Raw genomic sequence first — 16484 nt, 5'->3', positions numbered from 1 at the left:
TTGGTATGTTTGGTTGAGGTTTTGGGGACCTCGGGTTGATTTTGAGTGGTTAACGGATCAAGATTCGAAGTTGAAGAATTGCTGAGGATTTGCTGGTTCTGGTGTAATCGCACCTGCGGAAAAGGGCTCGCAGGTGCGATGGTCGCAAAAGCGAGGGTCTTCGCAGGTGCGGTGCCTGTTGTGCAAAAGCGCGACCGCATGTGCGGTCCTAGGCATCGCAGAAGCGATCTGGACTGGCCAAGCTATTCTCGCAGAAGCGAGTTGTTTTCCGTAGAAGCGAGGGTCACAGGTGCGACCTCTTGACCGCATCTGCGAAATTGCTGCGCAGAATCCTTTAAGTTCAAGGGTTCGATATTTTCACTCATTTTCGGATTTTGGAGTTCGGTTTGGGCGATTTTGGAAAGGAAGTTTTTCACACAACTTGGGGTAAGTGTTCTTGACTCCCTTGTGATTATATTTCATGAATTAATCTTCATTTTTGGTGTAAGATTATCGAATCTTCAAGAGAAATCGAAGGAAATTCCTATAATTTCATAAAATAATTTTTTGAGTTTTGAATATCGATTTGGAGTCGGAATTTAGTGAAATTTATATGGTTGAACTTGTAATTGGATGGGTTGTCGGATTTTGTGAGTTTCGTCGGATTCCGAGATATGGGCCCCACGGGCGATTTTTGGAGTGTAATTTCGGATTTTGTGGGAAAATATTAGTATTTTGATATGGAATTAATTCCTATAAATTGTATGGAGTGAATCAAATTTATTGTGGCCGGATTCGAGCCTTTCAGGAGTTGATACACGTAGGATGGGATTTCTGGAGTATTGTTTAGCTTGCTCGGCATTAGATTCATCTTGTTCGAGGTAAGTACCTATTCTAATCTTGGAGCTGAGGGTATGAACCCTGAATATACTCAGTCATATTCATGTCATTACATATCATATCTCAGCCTTTGTGTTATTTACTAATACATCATATCATCATTTTCGGGCTATTATCATGGCATTGTGAGCTCATGAGAGAGAGGCTGGAGAGATTGATGACTGTGTGAGGTTGAGGGCCTGATTGTGAGGATAATTATGGGATCGGGCTGCACACCGCAGCAGGCCATATTGGCTTTATATACTTTATTATTATGTGGATCGGGGCTGCCCCCTGCAGCAGGCCTTATAGGCTTTATTATAGCACGTGAGTTGTCCGTGCAGATACATATATTGATACTATAGCATGTGAGTTGTCCGTGCATCACGTGAGTTGTCCGTGCACATTATAGCGCTTGGGCTGAAGGAGCTCCTCCGGAGTCTGTACACACCCCCAATGAGCGCAGGTACCTACTGAGTGCTAGTGCCGAGTACGAGTGCAGAGCGATTGGGAGGATTGAGTGACTGTGAGGACTGAGTGACTGGAAGGACTGAGTGAAATGATACTCTGCGAGTATGCATATGGTTTTATCACTGAGTTGCATCGCATTGACATGCACACTTGACATACATGCATAAAGATGCATTTTTCTCATGCTGTACAGTATCACGTCATTCATGACTCCTCACACATATTGGCATACAGGCATATTGATGCATTTTCCATTGGCTATGTGGAAAGAAAATGAAACATCTTATTTACTGTTGAAAGGAATTTTGAAAAAATTACTATTTTCAGACTTACTCATATTTTTGGTGATTTTCGGCAAAGGATTTGAGTTTTACTGTTATACTTGAAAAGTTTATTTTCCGGAATTGTATACAAACTGAGCATTCTATTATTGAGTTATTACTTGTGCTGCTTTAAATTGTATTGTTATGAGATGTTATTGGTTATTAGAGTGGACTCTGACCTTGGTGCAAGCTCGTCACTACTTTCAACCTAAGATTAGGTTTGTTACTTATTGAGTACATGGGGTCGGTTGTACTCATACTACACTTCTGCACCTTGCGTGCAGATGTTGGCTGCTGATGATGCTGTATTCGACGAGAGCTGAAATTGAAGACGTACTTGCATTCTGGTTGTAGCTGCCTCTTGTTTATGGTAGCCTTAGAATTATAAGAATCTGTTTATGTACATTTTGAACAGATGATGAATTTATTTCATACCAGATTTGTAAATTCTAATCTTAGAAACTCATGATTTGTACTACCAGTCTCTGAGGAGTCAATAGAGTTAGTTAAATATTATTTGAATCAGATATTTGTAAATTAGCTTATCTAACGGGTTGGGTTAGGTGCCATCATGGCTAGTTGGATTTTGGGTTGTGACAGTTTATTATGGAAGGGTGGCCTAGCTATTAATATTGAAGGCCGACTCATACATTCTTGAATTACCTTTAGAAGACTTAATGAGAAATTAGAAAAGAATAGATTAACAAAAGAACACAACAATATTAAATTATCTAGCAAAGGAACAAAGCAATATTAAATTATTGATGGTAGGTTATAATCTCATATTTTAGTCGATTATTACATTCCAATTTATTGCACTTTAGTTGAGTTTGAGCTTTAATCGATAGTGTTTTGCACTAATTGTATGTTTTATGTCTTGTAGGAGTAATTTTGAACTATGTAGATGTTATGAAATGAATTCAAGTGCTTTGAAGATTTAAAGTCTGAGTAAAAGCCCAAGGAATTAAGCCGGGATCGTGTTCGGGGATCAACGGATGATAGTTAAGAACGAACGAAAAATCGAGGAGGCATATTGCGCAGTGTCTAGTAAAATGCACATAACTCTTCGCTCGGAACTCCGTTTGGGCTCCACAATATATTGTTGGAAAGCTAATTCAAAGGGCTATAAATTTTATGCTTTACGTTATTTCAAAGTCCCAACAGAACAGGGTGAAAAGTGCGCGAAAAGTGTGCGGCCGTGCACTAACCGCGCATATGGGGCAGAACAGTGTGAAAAGTGCGCGGCCAAGTGCGCGGGCACACTTCCAGGTGCACGGCCGCGCACGTCCAACTCCAAAAAAGTATACTTTTTCGCATAGGAGAAGGTATATTTGTTTGGGCCCGACCCTACTTGGTATATATACATGGAAAAATGGTATTTTGAGGACTTTTGACATAATTTAGACCTAAGAAAGCTAAGGAGAAGAGGGAGAAGCAAGAGCACAAGGATTTCACCATTCATTCTCACTCAAGACAAGGGTTTGGATGTTTTATATTTTCCTTTTACTTAAACTTAATTGTGATGAATTTCTCCATATCCATGGAGTAATTCTTCTTAGGGATTGATGAATTTGGTATTTTGAGAATTGTTTGTGGATATTAACTCTAGTTTTATATATTGAATCGTTTTGGGTGTTTTTATTGCTGCATATATATTCACTTATTTATGTAATCTAAAGAGGCATAATTTGCGATGTTCTACATTATCTTATTGGTTGAATTCATTGATTCTTGTTAGTAATCGAAAGAGGCTAGTTGAATTAATGTTTAGACCTAGTTAGGAGGATAATCGAAAGAGGTTCTCCTAAGGATCAATCCACTACGAATTCTTGCATATATTCACCAAGCTTGACTTGGTTCATATCGTAAGGTTGAGACTTAATCGAGAGAGGAGTTTCTACAGAATGTTTGAACATAATAGAGTGAATTCGAGAGACTTACTTGAACCATAGAAGTGAAGTAACTAGAGTTAATTCCCAAACAAGTATCTTACACCTATCCAATTAACCCCTATTTTCTCCCTTTGATATCTTATTGCTTACTCTTGTTGCGATTGTCATTAGCCAATAGTTTAGACTTTTAGTAAATTTTAGTTTTAAATCACACAACTCTAAATTGTTGATCATCTTGGATAGCAATTAAAACTAGAAACTACGAAAACACTATTTAAATTCAATCCCTGTGGATACGATATTTCTATACTATATTCGGCTAGCGAGCATAATTTTGTGTTATGTTTTTAGCTCGTCAAATTTTGGCGCCGTTGCCGAGGATTTGCAATCAATAGTGTTTGAAATAGTTTGTAGTGCTAATTCAAGAATCTTTGTTTTATTTTTATTTTATTTTTCTCTTTTTACGTTTGGGTGTTCTTTGACTGCGCGCATGCTACAAGTTAGATTGGTGCATGACCCGATCTTCTGGGAAGGAATTGCAACTATACGAACCAGAAATCGAGAAACATCTGCGACAGTTGAGGAAGGAAAGAAATCTCTTCGAGAATATAGAAACGGTTGGGCAATCCTCAACCAAAGAAAAGATGGCAGGAGATGATGATAATGTTGATTTGGCTGCGAGAGAGGCAGTCCAACTCAGAGAGAAAACTGCAAAAGATGCTGAAGAAGCAGCACTCAGAGGTGCACAAATTGCTTATGAGGAGGAGAGAGCTCGAAGAATAGCTCAGAATCAGCCCGTGGGTGTAGACCAATTCAGAAACGTAGCTCCCGACCAAGGGAGACCACTTGGTGATTATGCTAGACCGGTATACAACCAAGGTTTATCAAGTGTGAGACCACCTCCAGTTGCAGCCAATAATTTTGAGCTGAAGCAAGGGTTGCTTCAAACCCTCCAAAACAAATGTGTCTTCAAGGAAAAGATAAATGAAGATCCAAACAATAATCTAATGGACTTCGAGGTGATCATGAACACCTTTCAATACAATGGTGTGTCACAAGATGCAGTGTACTTAAGGGAATTCCCTTTCACTCTGAAAGATGATGCAAAGCACTGGTTTCGAAGCTTGCCCCAAGGATCAATTAGAACATGGGAGGAGATGACCTCAAAGTTGCTTGCTAAATATTTCTCCTCAGCTAAAACGAGCAAGTTTATAAGAGAAATCCATAACTTTTGCCAGAATGAGACTGAGACGGTGTTTGAAGCATGTGAGAGGTTTAAAGAGATTGTGCGAAAGTGACAACACAGCGGAATTGAACTCTGGATGCAACTCCAGGATTTTTAGGATGTATTGACACCTACTTCACGCAGGACATTGAGCAATGTAGCTGGAGGTCCATTGATAAAGAAGACTCTAGAGGAGATAGTCACTATTCTAGATAAGTTGTATGAAGATGCAAATCAGTGGCCCTCGGAGATTGCTGAAAGAAGAAGATCAACTGGTGTTCACCAGGTTAATCCTAACACATTTGTGCACGTACAACTTGATGCCATGGCAAAAGAAATAAGGAAGTTAACCTTAGCTTCAATACATAATGAGCCTCATGCAGCATGTGATATATGTGGAAAAGGATACCCTACTCATGAGTGTCAAGCTTCAATGGAGGAAGTTAATGCTGTGGGTAATTACAATTTCAATGCAATGGGTCAGAAGCACCCCGTTGTTTCATGGAGTTCACCTGGGGGTACAACAAATTCATGGAAACAAAATAACTCCAGATTTCAAGGACCTCCTGGTTTTGTGAATCAGCAGAGGCCGCAGTTTCAGCCTCAACAACCAATTCAGTCTGGGTTAGAAGATCTAATGAAATCCTTTATTATCAAGACTGATAAAAGATTAGATGCTCATGGGGCAGCTATCAAAGAACTTGGGATAGGTTTGCATAATTTGGAGAGACAAGTGGGACAAATTGCAACTGTATTATCTGAGAGGATCCCAGGTATTCTGCCTGATGATACTGAAAAGAATCCCAAAGAAACGGTAAATGCTGTGACCTTGAGAAGCGGACAAGTGCTGAAGGATACCACTCCAATTCAAAAAGAAGTTGTGCATGAAAAAGAAAGTGGGAAGGAGCTGAAAATTGAAGATGATGATAAAAAGACTGAGAAGAAGAAAGGCAAGAAGGGAGCTGAGAAAAAGAAAAAGGAGGAAACTTCAAGAAGGGAGGACACTAATGAAGAGAGTAAGCACATGCCTGCTCTACCTTTTCCTCAAAATCTCTATAGAGAAAAGCTGGACAAGCAGTTTGAGATATTTCTAGATATGCTAAGACAGGTTAATGTAAACCTGCCATTCACTGATGTTCTCTCACAAATGCCAGCTTATGTAAAGTTCTTGAACGAGATCCTTACAAAGAAGAGGAAGATAGAAGAGACCTCAGTGGTCAAGCTCACAGAGCATTGTAGTGCAATATTGCAAAATAAACTCCCACAAAAGTGTGGAGATCCAGGGAGCTTTACTATACCCTGCTCTTTAGTTACTCTTAACTTTGATAAATCTTTATGTGACTCTAGTGCCTCAATTAATCTAATACCATTGTCTATTTACAGGAAACTGGAGAAGGAGATTGGAGAGATAAGGTCGGTGCCAATATCTTTGCAGCTGGCAGACCAAACGACTATAACACCCGAGGGGATAGTAGAAGATGTTTTGGTGCGGGTGGATAAGTTCATATTTTCTGTAGATTTCATAGTGGTGAATATGGAGGAGGACAAAGAGGTCCCCCTCATCCTAGGAAGACCATTTTTAGCAACGGGTAGAGCTATACTGGATATACATGATAAAAAACTCATGCTTAGAGTGGGTGAGGAGATAATGACGCTTGAGATGAATGTAGCAACTGGGGTGAAAAAGGAGAAGCAGCTGCAAGTGTTGAGTAGAAGGTGAAGAGTTCAAAAGAGAAGGCTCCAGTGATTGAGAAAGACAAGTGTGGGGTGTATCCCAAGAAGGTTGAGAAGAAGCTGTCTACATGGATGTGTACACTAGTTCGGGCGCGTGGAATGAAGCCCGACTTTGATTCAGACCCCGACTAGAGATTCGGGGAAGTTTCCTCTACTTTTATGATTTTTAATTGTGTGTCATGGGGACATGCCACAACTTAAAGTGTGGGGTGGGGGATATTTGTATGTTGCATGTATATGTGTTAGTTTTTGCTTTTTAGTAGTTAGAAAAATATTGAAAATTCATAAAAAAAATTAAAATTTTCGTCTTTTCCTGATGATGGATATCATTCGACGGGTTTCTTGAGGGAATTAAGTCGAAAGAAAAATACAAAAAGATTTTCTTTTGTAGTTAGTGTATGAATTCCCTCTTGGTTTTTCTTTATACTGCGGTTCTTTTCCAAGGGTTTTGTTTGAACCAGGTGTAGTTAGTTTTTATTTTTGTTAGGTGTAAGAAACCTTGTGCTTTAGTTTGAATTGAAATCAATATTTCTTGACTTGGTTATGCCTTGAGAAGAGTGAGTGCTTTGGTTGTGACGCTTAGGCTCATTTTTTGACTCTTGTGTAAGTACCTTAAAGTATATGACTTAACTTTGCTTAACTGCTTTGACTAGAGTGTCTTGATGAATCCAATCTTGAGTGAGTTATGTGCCATGTGTGTGTGAGGTTTGTATGATTCTGTGCATTGCATTTGATGTCTAGAACTTGCCCCGTGTATTTGCAAAACGATTTAGTAGTTTAGTCAGTCTTGGAAATGCTATAGGCATTTTTTTGTTGAGCCAGCAATATGTTTTACCCACCTAACTGTTATGTATCTTATTTAACCCCTTTGAGCATGTAATCTTGTTTCTTTGGTAACCACATTACAAGCCTTACCCTTTTGTTTGAATTGACCATCTATTTGAACCTTGTACCTCTCATGAGCACTTATAATGAACTTTGTAAAAGTTAAAGTGTGGGGTGGTTGGGTTGGCTTTTGAGTGGAACTAATGAAACAAGGAGAAATGTGCACTTTTTTTGAAAAAGTAAAAGCCACTTGAATTGAACAGGAAAAGAAAAAAAAATAGTTGTATTGTTGTGAACGAGATTCATTGATAAGTGGTAACTCTTGATGTAATGGTGCTTAAATAGTTTTGGGGAGTTAATGCATGTTGATGTCAAGGTGGAGTATGGTTTGACATAAGTGTGGGGTTTTGAATGTTATATTGTATGTATTAAAGTGTTTAGGAAGGTGTATTCATTCTTATATCCAAATATATCCTACCCGTCCCGCAACCTACATTACAACCAGTTAAAAGTCCTACTTGATCCTTGACTGAATGAGCTCAATTAGTAGAGTAGTACACTACGGGCAAGCCTATGGTGCATCTTTTGTGGCACATGAATGTCGTTTCTGAGAGTGAGTGAATTCTTTCTATCTTGAGTTCCTAATTGTTCTTGAATTTTATTGTTTGTGGAACTACTCTCTATTGTTGTGTGAGGGCAAATGATTTATGAAGGAAAGGTAATGTCATTGACCTCTATGTTAGAGTAAGTTAGTGAGTTGTGAATAATGCGTGGAACTTGTGAGTCAAATCTTGAGGTGAAGATGTTACACTATTGTGCTTAGTCTATTTTAAATATTCTTGGTGTGATGAGTTAGGAGAATTGCTTAGTAAGGTTGTGTCTATATAAAGTGTGGTTTGATTGCTCGAGGACGAGCAATGGTTTAAGTGTGGGGTGTTGATATTAGGCTATAATCTCATGTTTTAGTCGATTATTGCATTCCAATTTACTGCACTTTAGTTGAGTTTGAGCTTTAATCGCTAGTATTTTGCATTAATTATGTGTTTTATGCCTTGTATGAGCGATTCCGAGCTATGTAGATGTTATGGAATGAATTCAAGTGATTTGGAGCTTTGAAATATGAGTAAAAGCCCAAGTAATTAAGCCGGGATCGTGTTCGGGGATCAACGGATGATACTTAAGAATGAACGAAGAATCGAGCAGGCATATTGCGCTGTGTCTAGTAAAATGCACATTACTCTTTTCTCGGAACTCCGTTTGTGCTCCACAATATATTGTTGGAAAGCTAATTCAAAGGGTTATAACTTTCATGTTTAACGTTGTTTCAAAGTCCCAACAGAACAGGGTGAAAAGTGCTCGGCAAGTGTGCGGCCGTGCACTAACCACGCATATGGGGCAGAACAGTGTGAAAAGTGCGCGGCCACACTTCCAGGTGCGCGGCCGCGCACGTCCAACTCCGAAAAAGTGTACTTTTTCGCGTAGGAGAAGATATATTTGTTTGGGCCCGACCCTACTTGGTATATATACATTGAAAAATGGTTTTTTGAGGACTTTAGACATAATTTAGACATAAGGAAGCTAAGGAGAAGAGGGAGAAGCAAGAGCACAAGGATTTCACTATTCATCCTCACTCAAGACAAGGGTTTGGATGTTTTATATTTTTCTTTGACTTAAACTTAATTGTGATGAATTTCTCCATATCCATGGAGTAATTCTTCTTAGGGATTGATGAATTTGGTATTTTGAGAATTGTTTGTGGATATTAACTCTAATTTTATGTATTAAATCGTTTTGGGTGTTTTTATTGCTGCATATATATTCACTTGTTTATGTAATCGAAAGAGGCATAATTTGTGATGTTCTGCATTATCTTATTGGTTGAATTCATTGATTCTTGTTAGTAATCGAAAGAGGCTAGTTGAATTAATGTTTAGACCTAGTTAGGAGGATAATCGAAAGAGGTTCTCCTAAGGATCAATCCACTACGAATTCTTGCATATATTCACCAAGCTTAACTTAGTTCATATCGTAAGGTTGAGACTTAATCGAGAGAGGAGTTTCTTTTGATTGTTTGAATATAATAGAGTGAATTTGAGAGAATCACTTGAACCATAGAAGTGAAGTAACTAGAGTTAATTCCCAAACAAGTATCTTACACCTATCCAATCAACCCCTATTTTCTCCCTTTGATATCTTCTTGCTTACTCTTGTTGCGATTGTCATTAGCCAATAGTTTAGATTTTTAGTAAATTTTAGTTTTAAATCACACAACTCTAAATTGTTGATCATCTTGGATAGCAATTAAAACTAGAAGCTACGAAAACACTGTTTAAATCCAATCCCTGTGAATACGATATTTTTTATACTATATTCGACTAACGAGCATAATTTTGTATTCTGTTTTTAGCTCGTCAATTATCTAACTCATGACTCAATGCTTGTGACCTTTATGACCATAGCCACTTAGTAGAATTACATGAACTAAACCCCTTTTAAATTAAGTCTAATTTAATACCGGTAAACCCTTACAGTCTTACCTAATTTATGTGAGCCCCAAAAAAATTGCCTTCGGGCTGCGTGAAACAAATACTTTCTACATAGATCTGATGAACTAAACCTACTAACTTATAGCACTTAGATAATAGCCCAAAGACAATAAAGCAAACACAACCATCACACTAAAATAGAGTATTACGTGGCTAATAAACAAAAGAAACAAAAATGAGTGCATAGCATGATAAAGGATGGAACATAGAAGCACAAATGAACCTTGTATTGATTGAATCCGAAATTTAAAATTTCTGCAACGCAACGATCGAAACAACAACGATAGCTACAACTTGGAAACCAACAACGGCGACCTCCTCCCTCAACTCGAAAAACGCTGTTATGCGATGTGGAAAAGGAGGCTGCCTTGAGGTGTTTTTGGGGCTGAGAATTGGACGCTTTTGGATTGTGTTTTTGGCTATTTTTTCAGCAGTCTTTCAGCTGATTTCGCAGCTCTTTGGGGCTAGATTTTGGCTGATTTTTCAAATACGTTTTTGGTGATGTTTGGGATGATATTTCGGGGCTGGTTTCTGGGTTTTTGCAGGTGTTGAAGGACTGGTTTTAGGCCTGTTTTTCAGCAGTTTTTCAGCTGGGTTTGGGGTTGGGTTTGAGCTGGTTTTTGTGGTTGTTTAGGGGTGTTTTAGATCTGGTTTTGGGTGCAGAAAAGGGTGATTTACATGGAAAAAATGGAGGAAAACCCATGGAAGAAGATGAGAGAGCTCATGTGTGTTTTAGGTGCTACTACTTAGAGAAAAGAGGTCTAGGAGATGCGGTGAGGCAGTTGTTAGCCAAGAAGAAGATTGCCTAAGTTTCTCTAAAGTTCTCCTCCGTTTCTTTTCCAGCCTTTTTCGTGGGTGTGTGTCTGTTCCCTAATTGTGTAAGTGAGTGAGTGGAAGATATATTAGTGTAGGCATAACGATTAATTGGTGGCCAAGAAAATAAGAGTGTGTATGTACATATGAGTTTTGAGTGAGAGCATGTAAGTTTGTTACAAAAGATATGGAAGAATCTTGCTAGCTGTCATTTTTGTATTGTGTAACGATCCGAACGGTCGTTTTGAGCTCTAATATGTAGTTCAATGGTTTGAGACCTTGAGAAGTTTAACTTCAGGTATTATGAATTGTACGTGAGGTTGGAATTGAATTTGGGAAAATTCGGAGTTGATTTGGAAAGAAACTTATAATTTCGGAAGCTTTAAGTTGGAAGAATTAACTAAGATTTGACTTTTGAGTAAATGACTTCAGAATTGGAATTTGAAGGTTCCAACAGGTTCACATGATGATTTTGGTCTTAAGAGCGTGTCCGGATGTCGGTTTGGAGGTTTGTAGGTCATTTCGGTGTCAATTGGCGAAAGTTAGAAATTGGATGATTTAGGAAAGTTTGACCGGGAGTGGACTTTTTGATATCGAGGTCGGATTTCGATTCCGAAAGTGGGAGTAGGTCCGTAATGTCAATTATGACTTGTGTGCAAAATTTGAGGTCAATCGGACTTGATTTGATAGGTTTCGGCTTCGAATGTAGAAGTTTGAGGTTCTAAAGTTCATTAAGCTTGAATTGGGGTACGATTCGTGATTTTAGCGTTGTTTGATGTGATTTGAAGGCTCGACTAAGTTCGTATTGTGTTTTGGGACTTATTGATATATTTGGTTGATGTCCGGGGGGCCTCGGGTGAATGTCGGATGGTTAACGGATTGGTTTTTTTGGACTTAAGAAATGCTGAAGCTGGGCAGGAGCTGGTGTGATCACTTCTGCGATGTCTTGGTCGCAGAAGCGACATCGCAGAAGTGAGGTCGAGCTCGCAGAAGAGAAATGGGGAGGGACAAGGCAGTGGTCGTAGGTGTGAAGAAATTCCCGCAACTGCGGAATCGCATAAGCGAGAAATGAAGACGAAGAAGAGGCGGGTCCGCAGATGTGCGATTGGCAATCGCAGAAGCGCCTGTGCAGACGCGAAAATGCTTCCACAAATACGATGTCTCAGATGGGCAGTGTACTCTGCAGATGCGCATTTTGGATCACAAAAGCGAGGCCGCAGATGCGCGAATATGTCTGCAGAAGCGAAAACTGGGCAGAACATAATGGGATCGAACTTGGTCATTTCGTCATTTTCATTTGGGATTTTTGGAGCTCGGTTCTTGGGCGATTTTGAGGAGTTTTCATCATGTAGAACAAGGTAAGTAATTTTCTACTTATTGTGAGCTTAATGTAAAATTTATATGTGGATTTAAGGAGGAAACTTTAGGAAAATTGTGGGATTTTGATAGAAAACCTAGAATTGATAATTTTGGATTTTGACTGCGATTTTAGTAATGGAATTAAGAATAAATTATATATCTGAGTTAGTAATGTTATGGGTAAGGTTTATCTTTAAAATAATTCAGAATCTGGGCACGTGGGCCTGATGGTTGACTTTATCAACTTTTTGAGGAGAGTTGGGAATTGTTTAAATTGATTAATTATGGGCATTAGAGTATATTTTGATTGGTTTGCGCCTTGTTTGACTAGTTTTGGATCGATGGACATCGGTTTGAGGTGTTAGAGAGGCTTTGGAGCCGGTTATGAAACTTCGGAGCGAGGTAAGTCTCTTTTCTAACTCTGTGAGGGGGAAACTACCCCTGCAAAGCTTTTTCATTGTAGGACAATTTTTTTTTTAGTTATCACCAACCAATTTCGGACTATAACCATGATTTTGGCTTTCCACAATAGCATCCAGATGATTTAACAAATATTAGTCGAAGTATACTATTGTAGTATATTGTATAATATTACAATATATTTTTATTATTTTTGTATATTATTATAATATACTATTGCAGTATATTACATACTATTACAATATACTGTTGCAGTATAGCGTATACCTTAGCGATATACTATTGTGTAATTGTGTTTTTCTTTAAGATTTAAGCTGAAAAATTCATTCTCAAGTATCTCAAACCAGCTCCAATGCGACCAAATTTCACTATGAACTTCCTGAAGGTGCTATAAGCATTATTTTACAACACCCAATTCGAATTAAACATCAAATCTTCAAAAAAATATATTTAAATTTAGGAGCTTCAAGCTCAACAATGGTGGGGCTTCAAATACACACAAATATTTTGATATGGGAGGCTTAATATATAACCACAATAACATATGGGTTCAGAAATATAAATAAATACACAAAAGAGAAAGCGTTTGTAAATAATAGTACTGATAAGAAAAGAGAAATTCGAAATATACTAATATAAAAAAAGGATTTTGGAGTGAAACTCATGTAAAATAATATAAAAACTTGTCTTTTAAAATTTATATAGAAAATTCTAAAAACAATTGAGAAAATGGATGGGTTTGTACTGGGTTTTTATCATCCACTAAAAAGACTAAGCTATGGGTGATTTTTGAAAGGAAAAGGGAACGTTTAGGTGTATGGCTATGTTTGTTAAGAGAAATTGAAAAGGGAAAGGGCATTGGATAGGCCGTGTAAATAGTTTAGGCTGCAGTGACAAGAAAAGTAAATTCTTTGGACTTGGGTATAAACGGGTAAATAATTTGGGCTTAATGGGCATAAGGCGATAATTTATCTATTTTTTATGGGAAAAAAGTTTTGATATAGTACATGCACGTTTTACAAATTAACTTAAAAATAATAGAATTGTGCTTCGTTAATGTAACGACCCATCCGTTCCTTTTGAGTATTACAGCTTCGTTCCCCAATTTACTGCTTATCTTGTGTTCAATTATAATTATGTGACTTGTCGGGGAGGTTTCAGAATGAATTGGAATACTTAGTTCCAAGATTTAAAGCTTGAGTTTTGATGATTCCAATAGCTCCGTATTATGATTTTGGACTTTGGAATGTATCCGAAAAATTAATTGGAAGTCCATAGTTAAATTAGGCTTGAAATGACGAAAATAGGAAATTGAAAGTTTGAAAGTTTGGCCGGGAGTTGACCTTTTGATATCGGGGTCGGAATTAAGTTTTGAAAATTTTCATAGGTCCGTTATGCCATTTATGACTTGTGTGCAAAATTTAAGGTCAATCGGACTTGATTTGATAGGTTTCGGCATCGAATGTAGAAGTTGAAATTTGTTAGTTTTTCATTTGGATTGAATTAGGGTATGATTCGTGGTTTTAGCGTTGTTTGATATGATTTGAGTCTTCGACTAAGTTCGTATGATATTTTAGGACTTGTTGGTATATTTGGTTGAGGTCCCGGGGGCCTTGAGTGAGTTTCGGATGGTTAACGGATCAAATTTGGACTTAGAACAAAGCTGGAAATTTGCTGCCTACTGATGCAATCGCACCTGCGGAAATTATCTCGCAGGTGCGAGCTCGCAGAAGCGAGCCTTGATACGCAGAAGCGACATTGGCTTGGCAAAGGCTGGGATCGCAGATGCGCGTGGCTGACCGCAGAAGCGGTTGTGCATCTTCGAAGGTGTGACCGCATAAGCGAAAAATGAAGGGGCGAGCTACTTCGCAGAAGCGGACAACTTCTTCGCAGAAGTGGACTCTTGTCCGAAGGAGCGAAGGCAGTCGCAGAAGCGGACGAAGAACCGCAGAATTGGTTAAAAATTCCGCAGGTGCAGAACCTCTGGACAGTGTAAAAAAAATAAAGGGTTCCGAACTTTTGCCATTCTTGGACATTTTCACCACAGGTTGAGGCGATATTTGAGCGGGAATTTATGGAAAATCTTGAGGTAAGTCACTTGTGATCATTGATATTCAATAATATTGAATTATCATCGAGTATTTCGACTAGATTACATGTTTTGAGGTGAAATTCGGGGATTTGGGCCTAAGGATTTCAAAATAAGAATTTGAGATTTGGAGGTTGAGTTGATGTTAGAATTTGGTAAATTTGGTATGGTTGGACTCGTGGTTGAATGTGTGTTCATATTTTATAACTTTTGTCGGGTTCCGAGACATGGGCCCCACTGACGAATTTCGATTCGAATTTCAGATTTTGTTGGAAATTTTAGTATTTTCATATGGAATTAATTTCTATAATTTGTGTTGACTGTATCGACTTAATTGTGACTAGATTCGAGGCGTTCAGAGGCCGATTTGCGAGACAAAGACATATTGGAATAAAGAATCGCACGGTTTGAGAAAAGTAACACTTTTAAACTTGATTTTGAGGGTATGAATCCCTGAATTACGTGTTATGTGAATTGTTTGGAGATGAAGCACATGCTAGGTGACAAGCGTGTGGGCGTGCACCATAGAAATTGTGACTTAAATAAATTCCGTAGAGTTACATAATCAAAGAATCATGTCATTATTCACATGTTCCCCACGTGTTAGAGAAATCAAGCTGAGGCTCGTATTAGAGATCATGTTTAGGCTATTAATTATTTTAATATATAAATTTCATACTCAGTCATGTTCATCTATTGTGAGGATATTTATGGGATCGAGTTGCATGCCGCTGTAGGCCATATTATATTTATTATTATATGGATCGGGGCTGCACGCCGCAGCAGGCCTTATAGGCTTTATTGTTATGGGATCGGATTGCATGCCGCAGTAGGCCATATTGGCTTTATATAGCGCTTGGATTGTAGGAGCCCCTCCGGAGTCTGCACCCCCCACAGTGAGCGCAGTTGATGTTTTATATTTGGGATGGACTTCCCAGGGCATGGAGTTGCCTTATTTATTTATTTATCTTAGGGATGGATCTTCGCTGGGCATGGATCTTGCCCGAAGCATTTATATTTTTGGGCTGGATTGGCCTTATACAGTACTGAGTGACTGACCATGTATGTATGTATGTATGTATGTATATATATATATATATATATATATATATATATATATATATATATATATGGGGGATGGATCTTCCCTGGGCTGGATTGACCATATACAATACTGAGTGATTGAGTATTTTGAGATTGTGAATACACGAGGTTTCCACTGAGGTGCATCACATACAACATGTACATTGGCATGTAGATATAGAGATGCCATATTCCTCATATCATTTAGAATTGATCTATTTTACTTGTACTGAGTTTAACTATTGAACTTGAAAGTATGCCTACATTTCTGTACTGTTATTTCTATATTAGACTATACATGTTGAGCTCGTCACTACTTTCAGGCCAAAGGTTAGTCTTGTTACTTATTAAATACATGGGGTCGGCTGTACTCATACTACACTCTGCACTTTGTGTGCAGATCCAGGTACTTCCGGATACAGCGGTTGCTAGATTTTGGGGTTTCATCTGTTGGAGACTATCGAGGTAGCTGCTTGGCATTCGCAGACCTTGACTCTCTTTCCTTTAAGTTAATTGTAATGTTCTACATTTCCAGACAATGTTTGTATCAGTCAGACTATGTTATCATTTAGATGCTCATGTACTCAGTGACACCGAGTTTTGGAAGTGTATTTATATCAGTATTTATAGGATTTTCTATTGAATTTAAACATTATGTTTTCAAGCTTAAAAAATTATTGTGATTTATTGAGGTTATCGGCTTGCCTAGTATTAAGATAAGCGCCATCACGACATGCGAATTTTGGGTCGTGATAAGTTGGTATCAGAGCCTAGGTTACATAGGTCTCACGAGTCATGAGTATGTTTAGTAGAGTCTTGCGGATCAGTACGGAGACGTCTGTACTT

At 38.3% G+C, this 16484-nt stretch overlaps 1 long non-coding RNA gene across 1 annotated transcript; it reads left to right on the top strand.

The window, feature by feature from the left end:
* Positions 1-9821: 9821 nt before the first annotated feature.
* LOC107771180 (uncharacterized) lies at positions 9822-16235 on the top strand. Its single transcript, XR_012700994.1, has 3 exons — positions 9822-12045; positions 12378-12448; positions 16039-16235. It is a non-coding gene; the product is annotated as an uncharacterized LOC107771180 (long non-coding RNA).
* Positions 16236-16484: the final 249 nt, after the last annotated feature.

The sequence above is a fragment of the Nicotiana tabacum genome, chromosome 17 (assembly GCF_000715075.1).
Source record: "Nicotiana tabacum cultivar K326 chromosome 17, ASM71507v2, whole genome shotgun sequence".
Taxonomy (NCBI): Eukaryota; Viridiplantae; Streptophyta; class Magnoliopsida; order Solanales; family Solanaceae; genus Nicotiana; species Nicotiana tabacum.
This window is presented reverse-complemented; position numbering and strand designations above follow the sequence as displayed.